Genomic DNA, 20,089 nt, shown 5'->3' with positions numbered 1-20,089 from the left:
TAGGTGTATTATTTTATTTTTTTCAAATAAGAATCAATTTCCTAGCAAGTAGAATAAAATTATGCTAGAAGGAGTTCAGAAGAACAGGTGGACTTGTGCACTGCACATTGTTATCTACAATTAGAGAAAGGCGTGTTAACATGAAAAATAAGGCTCTTGTTAGATTAAAACATGCAAAACCACATTAAGGAGCTAGTGTTATGGAGATCTTGCAATGATTTAAAGTGATATATGCTTGGGATTACAAAAGGGTTCTAAGAGAGTAACAAGGATAATTTCAAAGCTCACTGAAAAGCAGAATCTTCCACTGAAAGAGGCTGATTTTCTTCTGGTTATAAAAGAAAACCCTGTTCGAGAAATGATAGTGCTAAGTTATCCAGCGGTACTGAGACTGTCAGAAAGCAGTAGATGTTCCTAGGAGTAAGAAAGCATAAGGACAAAACTGATTAGAGTTTGGACTTTGATGACAGCTGTGAATGGAAGTCCTATTTCTGGAGGGTGCATTTGCTTTTATGGAGTGAAAACAGTCAAAGATGAGGGAGACATACGCAGACTTCTTTCTTCTTTTTCAAGTAAGTTACCAGCACACAATTCAACACTCATTGGTTTGCAAATGCAGACTGGTTTCCCTCTTGCTGTGTTATATATATTTTTCCATGACAGTTGGTAGGTGGGCATAAAAGAAGATTTAAACTCCAAAGAAATTAATTTGTAAGTTATTAATATTGCTGATATAATTGAAAGACAACTATGCTTTTAGAGTATTGTTGAATAATTTACTGATTGTGACTTAAGCAAAGAAAGAACAATAAGTTTATTTTATAACAAATATACATTTAAACTCTTCAGATTTGTCTGTTGCGTCCACCAGAAAGGGTAAAAAATGGAAACATAATTAGATACAAACAGTACATAACTAACTTTTTCAAAGAGAAAAAGAAATTCGGTAAGGCCGAGAGTTTTAAAAATTCTAGTTAGAGATTCTTCATGCTGTTTTAGTATACCCTAAGTTGATGGCAAATCTTGTATGAGTATAGGAAAATTTAGAGCAGTTACGCAAAACATGTTCAAAGTGAAATTTCAGAAAGCAAGGAGAGTCTGTTCACATGGAAACCTTCATTAGGGTCCTTACAAATTTAGCCAGCTCATTTCATCAGAATGAAAGGACATTAAAAAAAAAATTTGTTTTTGATTTATTTATTTTGAGAGACAGACTAAAATAGAGTGCAAGTGGAGGAGGGGCAGAGAGAGAGAGAGAGGAGGGACACAGAATCTGAAGCAGGCTCCAGGCTCTGAGCTGTCAGTACAGAGTCCCACGCGGGGCTCGAACTCATGGACTGTGAGATCATGACCTGAGCTGAAGTTGGATGCTTAACCGACTGAGCCACCTAGGTGCCCTGGACATTTTTTTTTTTTAACTGCCTTTATTTCAGTGATGTCTATGACTAAAACCACAGGTTTGCTTTCCACTTGGAAATACTGCTATTTTTGGTTATCAGGGTAAGAGTGGCATTTTCCCTAAGTCTACAACCTTGTCTGTCTTTGCAGAGACTCCTAACATTTAGTTTCATTGTTTCTCTATTTGTTTTTGAGGTGGCTTATACCCTCAGCTATGCTGACTGCACATGCTTCTGTCAGCCCTGGACTATCATTCTCTATTGGTCTTGAGTTTGAGGATATAAGAAGGCTTTTGCCGGTTTCATTTAATTTAAACTTGGCATCTTGAAAGATAATTTCTTCCTAAATATGTATATCCTCTTGCTGAATTGTTTTAATTAATTGACTCCAAGGACTTTCCTCATCTTTTTCATTTCTATTAACTCTTCTCCACTACTTGTACAATCCCTTAGATGTTTTATATTCACTCTGTATATAGTATTTTGAATTTTAATGGTATATTTACGCTCTGCTTATTTCTCCTATCTCCTGAAGAGCGTCTCTGGAAGAGTTATGGATATGACCATAAAATCCAATAAAGATGCATTTGTCAAACTGATTTATTTTCCAAACTCTGTCCCTGTTAAATTCATAAAAGAATCCAGATTTCTGCAGATATTTGACTATCGTAGTGGAAATGATAAGAAGTGCAAGAGTCATCCAGGCACAGATATTAAAAAGAGCCACATGAGAGAAAGCACTGTCGCATAATGCTAAATTGTTTCTTCTCAAAAGATGAGGCAATCACCTAAGTAGAAAAATTAATCATAAAGCATGTTAAATCATCAGGCATGATAAAAGTTGGCTTTTATGATTCATGATAATTAGTTTGGAAAACTAGAAGGTATAACTAAATAGACTTGTGAGAGCAACTCACAACTGAGTAAGTTCGTTTTACTTTCAGATTCAGCAGACAAACCAAATGCTTCACACACACACACACACACAAAAGGTCTCCAAATTTATTATAAAACCTATATTTTTAAGTCATGGAGCCTCAGTACCATAGTGTGATTTTTTATGTACCACCTGGTAAGTAAATAAATGACTTTGGCAAAACCTTAAAATAAGAGAAAGGTTTGTCGTCACTTTTTTGTCTCCTTTCCTTATCATCATATTTCCACAAAATTCAATGCCAAAAAAAAAAAAATTCTTGTCCCCTGGATGTTCCATACAATATGGTCACAATAATAATAGCAAAATTGTCTCATCCTGGTTTAGCTGTCACAAGCTGGAAATAACTCAGACTTGAGTTTTTCCTTACTTGTTCAAGGGAGTCATTTAAATGTCCTTTATGTGCTTGCAATCAACTGTGACTATCAGTTTTTTCGCACCTCATATTTTTTCTTTTCCTCTGACCCTGAAGACTTAATGCACTCATTTTCTGGTCACTGTGTTCACTTCCACTGGAGAATTTGTTTCTGTTGGGTCACTTTCATCATCATGTTGGCTCTTAAATTAGGACAGTTGTAAGGATTTGTGGTTGATGAAATTGATTTAGATTTTTTTTTTTTTTTTTTTTTTTTTTTTTTTTACTCCAGTGGGCACTATGCTCCATTTCTTTTCTTAACCTGTGTTTCCGTGTGCTTTTCTCCTCTCATTTTCAAGATACCTGAACACATAGCTCATTGATATATTGCTTCCTGTCATCCCTTTTCCCCAGGACTCTACAAGTCACTTTGGGCTGGGCTGGGCTAAAAGGGAATCTGATTGATACAATGGAATATAAACAGATGGCTTGAGGATTAGCCCTAATGTATTTAGTTATTAGTAAACAAGATTTGTTTTCTGTCTTGCCTTTGGCCTCCTTGTAAGGCAAGTCTATAATCAAGGAACAGGCTTGGAAACATCTGATTTTGCCATGGGTTATAAAGGTTAATTCTGTACAACTTTCATTCTGTAGACAATGTCAAGGTACAAACCAGAAGTATTTGCTTACTGCTGAAACAGTTGCAGTTTTGCATGCAATTGGTGGCCCCCCAAATAGGGCTGCTTTTCATAAACATCCATATTTTCCTCTAAAACAAATCAGTGTGTCCTTTGGGATTCATGCTTATCTTTTCATATGACAAACTAGACCTAATTTAAATTAAGATGGAATTGAAAATCAAAAAACCACAGTATTACATTCAGCCTTCATCTTTAAAAGTATTTGACCATTGTCTTTATCAAAGTAACCTCAAATTAAGACAGTGTTGTTAATCTTCATTTTGCTGATGAGGAAAGGGAGGACAGGGAGGGCGAGTCACCTGGGATTACACAAAAAGTCAACAGCAAAACTTGGACAGAAAATAATATTACCAACTCCCTAGATACCTTTGTTATTTGGTTGGTTTGCTTATTATTTATTGAACACCGATATCTCCTGATGTAAAGAAAAAAATTTAGTCTCCTGTTATCACTTATATTCTAAAAAATACAGAGTAAAAGAAAAACATACACTTTGTAAAAATACTATGATATGAAGATAATTTAGACATTATTTGTATAGTTTATCAAAGACTTTGTAAAATGGTGCCTCTTTGAGTCTACATAGAGAAACACTTTTGGGAGCTAATGTTATATGTCAAGATCATAGTCATTCAGATTCTTTCAGCATCAGCAGAACAGAGTTAGGAAAATATCTCAGTGAGTTGTTTGAATGAACATATGTTTAAAGTATAATGATCCTCTAAATTCAATTTTTTTAGCTTTTTTAAAAGTTTACTTATTTATTTAAGTAATCTCTATACCCAATATGGGTTTGAACTCATGACCCCGAGATCAAGAGTCGCATGTTCTTCCAATTGAACCAGCCATGCACCTCTCTAAATTCATTCTTTAATCACTTTACTTTCTTTAGTTTACATTCTTTACTTTAAACACTTACTGTGTGTAGAGTTTATTCTAGGTTTTTGACACTGGTAAAATGTGTACATAAAGTTGCAGTACTGGGTGGGGCTCCTGGGTGGCTCAGTCGTTAAGCATTTGATTCAGGTCAACTGCTCAGGTTATGATATCATGATTTTTGAATTCAAGCCCCAAGTGGGACTCTGTGCTGATGGCACAAAACCTGCTTGGGGTTCTGTTCCTCTTTTTCTGCCCTTCATCTGCCTGCTTTTTACTTCTATCTCTCAAAAAATAAACATTTAAAAAAATGCAGTACTGGGAAAATGTGTACTTAATACTTTCAAAATAGAGAGAAAGTAGTAGAGTTTGGGGTATATCTTGAAATTTACCATAAATTCTATTAATATCGTTTTGTGTTCCTTTTGATTTTGCTATTCTTGTTTTTAAACTCATTACCAAATAATTGATTAAAATACTGCCTACTTCTGTTCTGAATGTTGCCCTTTGTACCATGTCAGAAAATATATGAACTTACTTCCCTTTTGCAGTGTTTTATATCTCCGTTGTCAATTCGCAACTATTTAATTCTTCTTGCTCTGATTTGATTTCTTCTTTTTTTTTTAAGTTTATTTTATTTATTTTGAGAGAGAGAGAGAGAGCATGTGCATGTGCCCAGAGAGGGAGAGAGAGAGAATCCCAAGCAGGCTCTGCACTGTCAGCACGGAGCTTGATCTCACAAACCCATGAAATCATGACTTGAGCTAAAATCAAGAGTCCGATGCTTAACTAGCTGAGCCACCCAGACGCCCTTCTGATTTATGATTTCAATTTTTCTCCTTTTGTTATCTTTGTTTCAGATTATTTATTATACTTTATCTGTTTTGTTATTTTTTTTAATAATATTTCTTTGAAACATTGCTGAGATCAAGGCAATAACACTTGACTTTGATAGCAGAGATCAGTTAGAAGTCTATTTCTTTTTGAAAAATAGCCATTTCTAGAAAGTGTTGTTGGTAAAACCAACTTTTGTTCCTTAGTGGAAATTTTTTCAGCTTTTTCTTTAAGTGTATTTTATCTGCTCATGGTGCTTCATAATACATTATAGACAATTATTTATTTATTTTATCTTCCTGAGGGGAAATGCCTGTTAAATGGTTTCTGGAACCCAGAAAGAAACTTGACTATCTCATGCTCAGGTGGGAGAACATGTGTTTGATTCCCTCTAATCTCTTGAGAAAAAGAATTTAAGATTTCTTGAACATTAATCAGAGTGTATTGACATCTGATAGCCCATGACATATTATATGCAATAATGAATCTCTCTAATGGAGTAAAATAGCCAAATTGACAAAAGATGATCTTTTGTCATTCTCATGTGAAGTAACCCAATAGTATCTACTAAATGAGTATTTCTTGTCAATATTGTGAGTTTTAAAGGAATAGGCATAACTATATTTGATATTATTTTCGACACATTTTAAAAGGGTACTGGGGTTCCTGGGTGGCTCAGTTGGTTAAGCATCCAACTTTGGCTCAGGTCATGACCTTGCAGTTGGGTTCGAGCCCTATGTCGGGCTCTGTGCTGACAGCTCAGAGCCTGGAGCCTGTGTCAGATTCCGTGTCTCCCTCTCTCTCTGCTCCTCCCCTACTCATGCTCTGTTTCTCTTTGTCTCAAAAATAAATAAGCATAAAAAAAAATTTTAAAGGGCACTAAAGAAGGAAAAATTAATGGCAAGATACACTACTTCTCTCATAAATCTCCCAAAAGTAATAATTATCGCTATTTTCTTCAAAAATGTATTAAAATTAATTTGATGACTTGTTTAGAACAAATGGCTACTTTTTTACATCCATTGTAAACCAACACATTTATTTCACATGTATAACTGTAAGCCAACATTTTTATTTCATATGTATCTATCAACTAAAGTTCTTATAATTGTGAATTTTGTAAGTGCAAAAAGAAAATACATTAAATACTTTTTAATGTCATATAATAATAGCATATAAAATTTAACCTATATTTCTTATATTTAAAGAGTATTTCTCCTTAAAAATATGCATCATTAAGTACATATATTTAAGACACGACCATTGTCAAAAGGCTGAACACTATCAGCATATAGGTATTATTTACCTTTTATTTGAGTTTTTGTAAGATGAATAAGGTCAGTGTTCCACATTTATGTTCATATGTATTTTCATTGTCATTGTTCTTGCAATGACTACTAAAAATGGACTGTTCAAAGCCTGTTCATGAAAATTGTTCCTTAACTATATTTGGGAGGAAGACTTGAAATCAAACATTCTTTTTTTTTTTTTTTAATTTCTCCTTTCCACACACCCCATCATGAATTATAACCTTCATTTTAATGAATATTACTTCCTTCAAATATCGTTTCTTCGGTTTTTTGGTGTCTTTCTAACTAATCCTTACAACTCTTGGGTTACTTCACTTGAAAATGACAAAAGATCATCTTTTATCAGATTGACTATTTTTACTACATAAGAGAGATTCATTATTGGAGCACCTCAGTGGCTCAGTCAGTTGAGCGTCTGACTTCAGCTCAGGTCATGATCTCATGGTTTGTGAGTTTGAGCCCTGCATCAGGCTCTCTGCTGTTGGTGCAGAGCCTACTTCAGATCCTCTCTCTCTCTCTCTGTTCCTCTCCTGCTTGTGTTCTCTCTCCCTCTCTCAAAAATAAAATAAACATTAAAAAAAGAGAGATTCATTATTGTGTATGCCATGGGTTATCAAAGTTTATCAATATTTTGAATTTCCCCCTCAAATCTGCATAGGTTTAATATACATTTTTTACATTGCATATATATAGTTTAGCCTCATAATAATTTCTATTTCTTTATAATTACATGATGGTGGGTGGCCATTCTCTATAGTATGTTATAGAATTGGTTGGCATAACATGGTATAGACAGCAAGTCCAATAGATAGAAACCAGAGAATGGAAAGGTCAAGTTTGTCTGGAGTCTCAGTAAGTGTTTCCTAGAAGAGTTGATATGTGAATTAGATTCTTTTCTTGGATAAGTGTAGTATTTTAAAAATTTGATTTCACAGTATAAGCAAATGTGTCATATGTGGGACAAGACACATACCAGAAGTTTGGTTCAAATATTTTGTATTGGAGAAAATTAATAGATAAGAACTAATAGATAAAGACCCAAAGTTTATGTATAAATAACCCTTAAAAGATTCTTACTATTTGTAAATGTAATTAGTTTTTAACTGCTATCACTATGGCTTTGGCCTTTATTCATTTCTAAACTTATTAAAGATGAAAATAAGAAAAAAAAAGTCATAAATTTTTGTGCTTTGGAGTTGTCTCTCTCTTTTCAAGTCTGGTTGCCACATCTGGGTAGTTGCCCTGGGAAATTTTTCTTGTTTTTCTCTGTAGCTTTTCCTCCTGCTATTCCTGGGAGTTTATGTCTGATTTTGAAGTTGATTTCCTGCTTGTGGGGAAGTACTCAGGACTTGAGGGAGTTGGTCCGGAGAGACCAAGGACTTGTACTTCTTCAGCTTATGTCTCCTTCCATAGCTGTTCCATTCTTCCGGGTGAGGTTCATAGTGATGACTTTGAAGTTCACTTCTTCTTCTAAATAGGGCATTGGTGGCCTATGGCTTGTTCATCCTGCTCTTCTGCATCTCCTCCAGGTATCAGGAGATCTTGAGGACTCAGGGTTTGCTGCTTGGAGGGCTGCTTTGGTCAGTGTGTTCATGATGACTTTGTCCATGCCTGGCAGTTCCAGCCAATGCCCAAGTATTTCCCCATCTCTATTAAAATATGACTGCATATACACTCCTCTTTTTGAGGTCACTTCTGATTTTAATCTTACTTACCATGAAATAGTCTTCATTCCAAATACTGAACATTTATAAACTGGACCAATGCACACTATTTATTTTACCTTGGGACCAGTTGCTTGGTAAATAATCTTTACTTTCACATGAAAGTTACTGCATTGGTGTGTCAGATGTTAGATAAAATTTGTAGAATGTATCTTTCCTTCTCCACTAAAACAAATTATACACACACACACACACACACACACTTGTTCTGTGGATTTGGTTTATAGACAGGAAAGAAAATAGTTACCATATTTAATGTGTGAAGTGAATCATATTCTTTCAGTGGATAGATGCCTTTTTATTGAAGATCTTGGTGTAGGTAAGAAATACCTTGGGTACTACTTGGAATAGGGACAATGAAGAAGGGATAAAGGAGAAAAATGAAACATAACACTGTGAAAGACAGGGATGAATATGATGAAATAGGTACAAGCCTAATACCAATATTGGAACATGTGACATAACTTTTATATGCCTCTCCGTGTTTTGTCACTTAACATCACTAGGTAATAAGTAAAGTGATAACCTTTCTACCACCAGTTATTTTGAACACAATTTACCAATTGAACAGAGATTATTGGTAATTGAAAAATTAATATTGATCGTATGAGAATAGAAGGATTTGAAGATAATAAAATGCTATAATTATTTCAATCTTTTTAAACCTCTTTTTCTTATCTAATTTCATTCCCTCAAAACAATCTTTGGAGGTAATGAGACCAAGTATTATTATTCCCATTTTATAGCTAAAACAGACTTAGAATTGAAACTGTCTTCTCTAAGCCTAGTGAATGTTAAAGTCTGCTGAAGTGTCTAATGTTTGTGACTTGGAAACAAAAAATTTCTTTGTCTTGTGTATCACTATGGGCTTTTGCCTTGAAGGAAACCACCTTAGAAGCTAATCCTGGTACAGTGAGAGAGAAGAACTTTCTATTCTGGGCTATGGAGTTAGGCTGAGCATTTTCATCAGTGACTTAGACCTGATGGGAGGAAGCAGAATGAGTAATGGCTCCAAGCCTCTGTGTTTTTGCTACTTGGATCAAAGGAAATGAATGGTATTGATGCAATTTTCAGCCTCAAGGGAGGAATTCTGATTTCTGGCCCTCTAGCAAATAGTGAGATGAGTAAGAACTAACCAACAACCAGAGTCCTCCCCCTGCAGTGACGTCAGGACTTGTTCTGAGCTCCACTTTTACCTGATGCTGGAACCCTCCCTTACCTGGCTAGTGTCTAAATGTAGGGAAAGGGCTGTCTGTATAAGATAAACAAACTGCCCAGACTCATTGATACCTACAAGACCTATATTGGAATAAAGCATTCACTACTGGAAAGGAGGTACTTCCTTCCCCTTCCTCTGGCCACCCCATAGAGACTATGAACTCTTACGTTAGCAATTTCAGAATTCTAAAATAAAGGGAAAGAGCCTCGACTATCAAAGTGATAGTGCAGTTAAGTAGGCTTTACCTTCTAACACCTAGATCTCCAGCTTCTGGGACATGTTTTCCCAGAAAACATTTCTTTTTAATGTTTGTTTGTTTGTTTGTTTGTTTATTGAGAGAGAGAGTGAGTGCATAAGCGTGGAAGGGGCAGAGAGAGAGAGGGAGAGAGAATCCCAAGTAGGCTCCACACCCCCATCATAGATCCTGATGTGGGTCTCAGACCCACAAGGCATGTGATCATGACCTGAGCGGAAACCAAGAGCCAGACAGTTAACTGACTGAGCCACCCAGGTGCCCCCCTATGCTGTGTGTTTGCACCAGACTTCTGGAATCCTTGTTCTAGCAGGGATATCAAGAAATGTCAGCACCATTAGAGGGGAAAAAGGGCTTTCAGTGGATTGACCCAATTTTCTGGTCTCTTCTATGAAAAGCAGTAGTAACTAGGCTTAATCCTACTTGGGCTGTGTAAGCACACTTACAGTTCTTTTAATTATCATAACTGAAGACGTAATGGGCTTCACTAGTGGGATATCAATTTAGAATTATTTACTATGCATATTGTATCAACTCTGATCCTATTTTGTACTTCAGCAAATATAGAGAATATATTATATAATAAATACAAGTTTATTTATCTAATGGGAACAGCTCTTTTACAAGTTTCATGTGAATTGGTTATATCTGTATTTAAGAACATTTAAATTTTTAGAGAAAATATATAATTGCTCTTGTCAGTTTTAACAGTGTTTGACAGAATAGCCATAACTCTTGTTTTTAATGGGTATAATTTTATCTCCTCCTTCTAAAATGGAAAGGTTCTGAGTTCGTATTTCTTTATGATGCATTTATATGATATTACTTTTGACAAATGTTATAAATCTGTTTTTGTAAGAGTCTTTTGCATTTCTGGTGTTTATTTTGATGACTTTAAATTGTGTTTATTTAAACTATCTCTTGAATGGATTGAACAGAATATAAGCACTTATTAATACCTACCAATTTTTGAAAGACAGAAAAGGACTTTTTTTCCTCAAATGAAATAAGGGTATAAAATTGAATCATGCTATAAGTAGAAAGGAATAACTTCAGGATTTACTGCTGCTCATATAAGTTATTTTGATCTCTAATTAATTTGGGATTGCTCCCTCAATTACATGAAATATCAATTATGCCATATGTGATCTATGGTTTATGACATGTGTTTTAAACTTTATATATGTGCATAAACTGGAGTAAATAGTGTAATTTTAGATGTTTTTTTCCTATAAAAATTGTCATCTTGAATTGGCAAAACATTCCTTGAATTATTAAGCCACATTCTAAAAGCATTACTAAATATTAAAGGGATATTATTTACTGGTTTATAAACCTTCAAATGATTCCAAGAGTAAAGACTGAAGCAAAGAAACATGTAAGTGGTAATTTATGAACATAAGGTCAAAGGACTCAGATGAGTATGGTATTGTTGACTGCTTTTTAGTATTCTTATTTGACTGGAGATGGTTTTCTGAAATCCGAAAATAAAAAAGAGGCTTAGATCACGAAGAGCTCAAATGTAGGACTACAGTTTTTTTTTTTTTTTTCTTTAGGTGTGTAGTTCCATTCCATGCAAACTTTTACTGTTGAAGTCAAAGAAAACACTAGTTTATCTTGTGTCCTGTGTTTTTCCTGCAATGGCAATATGGCTCTGTTAAACTTAGATACACTTTATGGAACTAACAGACTTCAGGTTGTTGAAGGTGAACAAACTTGCTTGATCTCAGCAGTTATAAAAACAGAACTAGAAAAGGACTTTGTGTTTTCCACTCGGCAACTTTTCTATTTAGAGTTGGGATCCTATAGCCGCTTATTGAATTCCACAAAATGACTTAGAGACAGAGTTCTCAGGGGATTCTTTCTGTTTCGAAAGTGGTTAAGAGGGGCTCCTGGGTGGCTCAGGTGGTTAAGCATCTGACTTCGGCACAGGTCCTGCGATGGGCTCAGTGCTGACAGCTCAGAGCCTGGAGCCTGCTTCAGATTCTGCGTCTCCCTCTCTCTCTGCTCTTCCCCCACTTGCTCTGTCTCTCTCTGTCTCTCTCTCTCTAAAAAAAACTAAACATTAAAAAAATTTTAGTTTAAAGTGGTTAAGAGCTCTTAGCAGCCATGTGACCTTGGATAATCTCCCAAGACCTCAGTCTGTCCACCTGTAAAATGAGGAATAATTACAAGGAAAATAGAAAGGTTAGATTGATTCTTGTATAGTTGGCTTAGAATTGCAGTTATCCATATGAAATCAAGGTTTTATATACATGTAAAATGGCCAAATGCATAAAGATATACAAACATATGTATCTGGGTTTTTGCATAGTTCTGGAAAGGCCTACCAGTAAGGAAATGACCATTCTAGTAACTACCCCGAGAGTCGCTAACTTGTTTTCTAAATCTATTGCTTTCCTCCTACCAGGACCCAGGGGTGCCTAGAGAAATGAATGATTTCAGGACTGGGATACAGAAAGTGTAAGATAAACCTGGAATATTTTGCGCTAAAAAACAAAAAGAAACACAAAAACAGAACTTCCTTTAAATCTTAAATGTTTCAAAAGGTAGTTGAAATATCTCTTAAGGAAGGCATAATGAGATCTTTTAAGCCATTTTGTTTACAGGGTAAGTGCAGTAATAATACTTTTTGTTATAGTGAAAATTATTTCGTCTGTACACTTGCATTTTAGTGTTCACTGAATCCACTCATCTGACTGGCTATTGACTGTTGGAAGGACAAGGACGATACATATCTTTTGTACTTTGTTCTGAATTACCTGATCTATGAAAGCAAAGTGACACAGATGGCAAAGATGGGCTATGGTCCTTGTTTTCTCTCCCTTTTCAGAAATCTTCTTTCTGGGAGCATCTCCTTCACATGTGCAGATACCTCACATGTCTCCTTAAGGGTTTCCTGCTACTGTCCTTCAGAAATAAATTGTATTGTGTCAGAACTTAACCTTGGGATGAATTTGCCTCACAAAAGTACCCTTATATCGTTGCTTGTCAGCTTGGCTTCATTGTTGTAAATATCTTGTGATATTAGTCTCCCTGAGAACCATATGACTATGAAGGTAGCCTCATCTTATCTCTTTGGGAGGCCTATGTATTTTAATTGGTATTCCTAAGAAGTTAAAAGACTGAGACACTAATGGCGTAATTTCAGGAAAATTTCCAGGCTGAGATGAGAGAAGTAATTCTCATTATACTTTCCAAACTATACCACATCAGTGTTGGTTTATTCTTCTTGCTTATAATATTGCTCCTGCCAAGGTCGCCTTCTATTTGTGATGACAAGTAAATAAAATCATATCACTATAGTCTTATTGGGTCTATTGAAAAAAGAAAGGAAGAGGAGGTTATGAATGACTTTTCCATACTCTATTTAAACATTTTTAGTCTCTTGTGTTTGAAAATAATGTATTCTAGTAGAGATGACACACTTCTCCTTACCTTTTTTGGCACCCTTAAAATAGTGAATTTTAATAGTCTCCTGTATATCTTTAGACAGTTGGATCTAAGAGCTTGCTTATGTGAGTCTTTCTGTGTGCATAGTTGTGAACCTACTAATAGATACACGAGGGCAGGCCAAAGTATGGAGTAGAGAGAAACTAAAAGCGTTGGCAGCTTTATCAAAAGAAATTGCTGCTATCTTTCATTGATTTTGAAATATTATTAAGTATGTATTTGATGAATATGTTCTAGGAATGTCGAAAGGAAGACAGTGGCTGCTCGTTCTCTTACTCATTTACCTCCTTATTTTCTCATTCTGCCAGGTGCAAGAGGCCCTTGGTACTGTCAGCAGTGTGCTCCCATGACGAGAGCTTTCGTGAAAAATAAGGGAAAATAAAAAAAATGTATATATGGAAAACAACACAGCAGAAATTGTAGCTAATGTATAGCTAAATTAAACTGAATAATATATGACACTTCCCACCTTAAGTGACAATTGGGCCTTGTTATTATTTGGTTCAGAAACATTGATTCTTTTTTTCTGAAAAAAAGGAAAGAAAAATAAGCTTAATAGAATTTTACAAAGGAGAATCTTGTAGAACTTCAGTTTACATTTTTAAATAAATAAAGTTTGGTTTCCTTAAGAGTTTTGAGATTATGAGAGCAAATACAAATTAAAAATAAGAAGCTTACTTCTCCTAACTGAAAATTAAAGAAGAGACTTCCCACTGCCTCCCTTTTCCTAGAGTATTTACTTTAGAAAACTTGTAATATTGAGGTCTTTCTTGGTCGCTTTGAAATGTATGTTAATTTTTTTAAGCAGCTAAATAAATGTCTTACCAGCTGTACAACCCAGGAATATCTTTCTCAAGGACCTGGGAGCCAGCCCCTTGAAATGTAACCATCAGGGAAGATAGAGCACCAGTTATTGTGGGAGATAGGAGCCTGACTCTGGCAGTGTCTAACTGCGCAATGTAATGCTACTTCTTGTCATAAAGATATGAGTTTATTTTTCCTTTGGACAAAGACAGTTAGCAAACACAGAGTACCACCCCAATTACCAGGTGAATTTAGGATGAACTTGTGTGACAGGTGGTCCTATCTAGTCCTCTTACTTGAGGACTGGTTATGGGGTTTTGTTTTTATTTTTGAGAATATGTATATAATGGGTGTTTCTATTGGCTATATAAAAGGGTGAAACTTCTTTCTGCCTTTTACAATCTCTTAGCAGATTTCCTGTGATGTGTATCACATTATGCTTTAATGCTAATGCTTATTTGATAGTAAAATGCTTATTTGTTCTCTTCTACCTTTGCAGAAAGATTTTCTGGTTTGGGAGGAGACTTGTTTTTTATTTAAAAAATTTTTTTAATGTTTATTCATTTTTGAGAGACAAAGACAGAGTGCAAATGGGGGAGGGGTAGAGAGAGGGAGACACAGAATCCCAAGCAGGCTCCAGGCTCTGAGCTGTCGGCACAGATCCTGATGTGGGGCTTGAACTCACAAACTGCAAGATCATGACCTGAGCTGCAGTCAGATACTTAACCAACTGAGCTACCCCGGTGCCCTGAGGTTTGTTTTTTAAATTCTATTTCTCCAACAGTGTTTTGGATAAAAGCCTTTAAAGTGTTAGCATTTAGCACTGTTTGGTTTTAGATGCTTCATGGGCAGTATTTGCAAGGTCACCTAACTAGTAAATTATGAAACCAGGATTTGAAGCCAGGCATAATGAATAGCCTGCATATACATTTCACAAGAAGCTATACTGCCTCCCTATGCAAAACATGGGTAGGTTCTAGTACATCATTTTAGTCAGAATTCTCGTCAAGATGGTAACTACTTTGTTAGGTTATTTAGGCATAATGTAATGGTTGGGATTTCCATTTGCCTTACTAATTTTGAAAGAAAAACTCCATAAGTGTGAATTACTTTGATCTGTTGGCCAGCAATTTGGGATTTCAGGTAACTTTTAATTATGTAGTGCTTTATATCAGTACTAGCCTTTAAGTTGGTGAAGAAATGATGAGAACATTGAAAAAATACCCATTACCTTCATTTGAATGTAAATTCTACTAATCTAATTCTCTGTTGGGCTCCTGAAATCTTTTAGATTTTTTCTTTTTATTATGCATGAAATAGCCTATTTTCATTTCCTTGTAGTCAGCATTTTCTAGAAAAATATTTTGAAACTTGTCTTGTTAGATGTTAGGAAAAATCAGGCCCCAGGATTTGCTGAATCACATAGTGGGCTTGCTAATAAGACTCCAAACCCACTGGTAGAATTCTGATTCAGGGTGAATAAGAGGCCCACGCCACCCCTGACGGGGTAAGGTTTGAATGTAGGATGTTGGAAAATATCACTTGCTTCCTCTAGGTTTTATTTTCCATCTGTATGGGTTGCATGTTGTGGAAGGAGTTGAGGTGAATGTCGTGATTTCTAAAATCTTGGTTAGTGGTGGCAGGGATGGGGAGTGGAAGTGGTTGGTTGTACTCATGTGGAAAGAGAACCTTTAAAAATCAGTGAGTTAGCTGCCATTTTGTGTTCCCATGTGAGCTCACCTAATCTCAGTTGGTCTACCTGAGATCTCCTGAGTGCCAGCCCTAGTCCCCCACATGGTCCTATTTCTGTTCCAAAATGAAATAAACTATCATGAGCAATAAACTATCATGAGTTTGGGGAAACTCGGCAAACTGCAAGCACGAGTGCATGTTGGTGGGAAAAGAACTGTTAGCTGACAGAAGGTGGTTCATAGAAAGGCTATAGTAGATGATAACAAATTTCAGTTCTCTTTCAAGAAGTTAGGGGTAAACAGTATCTCTAGCATTGAAGAAATGAATATGTTCACAAACCAGGGAACAATGATCCACTTCAACAACCCTAAGTCCAGGCTTCCCTGGCAGCAAACACTTTGACTGTTACAAAGGCCACCCTGAGACCAAACAGCTGACAGAAGTGCTACCCAAGATCTTAAACCAACGTGGTACAGCAAGTCTGACTAGTTTAGGAAGAATCTGTGGATGGAAAAGCACCACTCACTACCAGAGGGGATGATGATGAAGTTCCAGATCTTGTGGAAAATTTTGAAGAAGCTTCCAAGAAGGAAACAAACTGAGTTGAGTCAACTTCTGAAGAAAATAAAACTTGAAGAAGTTACTGGGAGCTGCTATTTTATATTATGAGTGCTTTTTAAAAATTTTTTCATGGTTATGCTAAAATCTAGATCTTTAATATTTTAAGCCCAAGCTCCTTGGACACTGCCACTCTTTTCAGTTTTTGCTTATACACAATTCATTCTTTGCAGCTAATTAAGCTGAAGAAGCCTGGGAATAAACTTTGAAACAAGGTTAATAAAGTTTTTGCATAGTTAAAAAAAAAAAAGAGTTAACACATCAAAATCCCAGGCAACAAAAGCTAAAATAAAAACATGAGACTATACTAAAGAGCTTCTGCACAGCAAAGGAAATAATATATTGAAAAGGCAACCTCAGAATAGGAGGAACGACTTTTTTTAATTTCAAATATAAAATTTTAAAGGTTATTTATTAATTTTGAGAGAGAGAGAGGTACAAATAGGGGAGAGGTAGAGTGAGAGAGAGAATCCCAAGCAGGCTCTGCACTGTGTCAGCACAGATGTAGGGCTCGATCCCACAAACCATGAGATCATGAACTGAGCTGAAACCAAGAGTCAGAGGCTTAATCAACTGAGCCACCCAGGTTCCCTTGGGAGGAACTAATTTATACTAACCTGTGATGAGGGGTTAATGTCCAAAATATGTATAAAGAACTCATAACTTTATAGCAAAAACAAACAAAAAATAACAAAACTCCAAAAAGCCCCAAATAATACAATTAAAAAACGGGCAAAGGACCCAAATAGATATTTTTCCAGAGATGATCTACAAATGGCCAATATATATAAAAGGTGCTCAACATCATTACTCATCACGGAAGTCAAATCAAAGCCATAATGAGATATTCTTTTACACGTGTACTGTTAGGATGGTTGTAATAAAAACAAAACGAGATAACAGATACTGGAGAGGATGTAGAGAAAAGGAAATTCCCTTTTATTTTCTTCCTTCCTTCCTTCCTTCCTTCCTTCCTTCCTTCCTTCCTTCCTTCCTTCTCAGGGTAAGGACAGAGGGAGAGGGAGAGAATCTCAAGTAGTCTTCATGCCCAGCATGGGGCCTAATGCAGGACTCAATCTCATGACTGTGAGATCATGACTGGAGCCGAAATCAAGAGTCAGACACTCCACCAACTGAGCCACTGAGATGCCCCTAGAAAAGGAAATTCTTAATACACTTTTGGGAGGAACATAAAATCATACAGTCATATGGAAAACAGTATGAAGATTCCTCAAAAAATTGAAAATAAACTTCTATGTAATCTAGTAATCCCACACCTGACTATATTTCTGAAGAAATGAAATAAGTATCTCAAAGAGATATCTGTATACCCATATTCATTGCATCATTATTCACAATGGCCAAGATATGGAAACAGCTAAGTGTTCATCAGTGGATGAATGGATAAAGAAAATGTGACATGTATACACAATGGAATATGAATCAGCCACAAAAAGAGGAAGTCCTGCCACTTGTAGAACATGGATGAATCTGGAGAGCATTATGCTAAGTGAAATAAGCCAGAGAGAAAAAGATGTGGAATTTAAAAAAAAATCTCATTACACAGAAACAGATAATAGAAAGGTGGTTCTCAGGGGCCGGAGAGGAGAAAATGGGTTGTTGTAGATCAAAGGGTACAAATTTTCAGTTATTAGAAAAATAAAAGTTCTGAGGATCTGTATGGCATGGTGACTAGAGTTAATAATATGGTGTCATGTGCTTGAAATTGCTGAGAGATCTTAAGTGTTCATACCACATATACACAAAAAAGAGCTAATTATGTGAAGTGATAGATATGTTAATTACCTTGATCTTGGTAATTGTTCTAAAGTATATATGTACATCTAATCATCGTGTACACTTCAAATATTATGTTTGTTAGTTATTCCTCAATAAGTTAAACAGACCAATTGTGAAGAATAGAAATGAAATGGTCATCTGATTGGTGGGTGCTCCCCCTAGCTCTTTCTGTATTTAGCATCTTGTTACAACAGAATATTATTGAGAAATCAGTCTTTTGTCTATTTCCAAAATAATGACTGATGTTTTTCCTTATCCTTTATATTTCAGCTTCTTCCTTGGGAAATGTTTTAGAGAAGTTTGGTTTCCTTACCTCCACTCCAAAATATGTTTCTTCCCCTACGATTATTTTCTAAAATATCACCACATTATTTTTCACTTCTAGCAATAATAAATCTAGCACAATATAGACTATTTACAGTCAGTTGCCATTATTTGAGGTACTTATGTCTGTAAAGTCTTCACAAACACTAAAATAGCAAATACTGACCCGTGGTTCCTAGGTTCCTGTGATCTGCCTTTGGTCACACATTTTTATCAACTGAGTAACACACACCCTGTTTTATGTATGTTTTTGTTGACAAACATCTTATTTAGTATGTATTGTTAATGCAATTAACATTGAACTCATGGCCAGTAACACTCTCATACCTGAATAAAGCTTATGTCACTCTCGTATTTTTCCTTAAGGCACATCACAGACTTTTTGTGTTTAAGAACACTGGACAGCATTCCAGCATGACCCACTCTAAACAGCAAAATTAGCAATGAAAAGCACAAAATGAGAAAAAAACATGGCATTGAGGAGAACGGGAAATGGACACCTGTTTACAGGATGAAGCTATCTTTGTACTATATCTGACTCTTCTTTGGTCTCCTACATGAATGGTGCTCATTGAGGTGAAAGTTAGAGTTAGTCTGAGAATGAGTGTAGACACAGGAGGGCAAGTGGTGAGAAGGGGGAGGTGAACTTTGTCCTTCTGTCCCAGCAAGTATTCCTGTGAATTGAAGCTGATTGGAGGATAACGATATGAAATCACATAAGACACTTGTACAAAAGTTGTATCTCCTGGAATTTTCTTGTATTGCTACATCCTGTGGAGATCCTGTTACCAATATCTGTGCAAAAACATGCTGGTCGGGAAGAACAGTAGAGGCTCACACACTTCTATGGCTTTTTCTTGCAAGTGGCACAACCAGTCCTGGCAAAGGCAACATGCAGGCTCCACTTCTGGGGTCACCTTGGTACCCTGTACCCTTTAGACATGCCCAAGTTTTAGTGGTCATTATTTCCCTTCTGCTGACAGTGACTTGCATCTCTTATTGAAACCACCTTTCTTCCACTCTTGGTCCACGTGGCTCTACTATGGTTAATGTCAACTCACTTGCCCCTAACTTTAACATGGTCATGTGGCCCAGACTTTGCTAACTGGAGCACCAACATCTTACTGACAAATGTATAAACTCAGACATTCCCAGTAATTTTTTTTTCAAAAACTAAACTTTTTTTAAGCTAAATTTGCTAGGTTCATGGAATATATAACTGAAATTCTTTTGTACTTTTTGTCCTATTGTGGGGAGATTCTGTCTTATAAAAAAGTTATTGCAGAGAAAATCAGAGAAGGTAGGGAGATAGATGCTTAATGACCTCTGAGCACCTGGACTGTGCTTTAACTGAATCTGAATGTGAGGTTATAATTTTTTTTGTTAGTTTCTGTCACTTTCAACCCCCAAAATCCTAAATAATAATTGTGACAATGCTACAACTATAAGAATAAAAGTCAGCAATCAAGACAATTTTGGTTATGCCAATTCATCATAAAGCAGAATTAACTTAATGGTAGTTGACAAAAAGAACTTTGTGAGTAATCTTTATGAAGTATTTTAAAATGTGCAATAGAACTTAGCTTACAGGGGTGAGGGAGACCTAGGAGATCTGGTAATAATAGAGAAAAGCACAAGTGTTTCTATAATTTTTACCTCCAGAGAAAGACGTGTGTTACACCTGTGTTGTTTATAATAGTATCCATAGCTCTTATCAAAATGCTAGGGAACAGGATAAACCTTCAATAAATGTTTGATGAAGGAGCACCTTGAATGAATGAGGCCTGGGAATATT

At 35.8% G+C, this 20,089-nt stretch overlaps 1 pseudogene; it reads left to right on the top strand.

The window, feature by feature from the left end:
- Positions 1 to 15,702: 15,702 nt before the first annotated feature.
- On the top strand, positions 15,703 to 16,335 carry LOC113596497 (transcription factor BTF3-like; annotated as a pseudogene).
- Positions 16,336 to 20,089: the final 3,754 nt, after the last annotated feature.

This window comes from Acinonyx jubatus, chromosome D2, assembly GCF_027475565.1.
Source record: "Acinonyx jubatus isolate Ajub_Pintada_27869175 chromosome D2, VMU_Ajub_asm_v1.0, whole genome shotgun sequence".
Taxonomy (NCBI): Eukaryota; Metazoa; Chordata; class Mammalia; order Carnivora; family Felidae; genus Acinonyx; species Acinonyx jubatus.
This window is presented reverse-complemented; position numbering and strand designations above follow the sequence as displayed.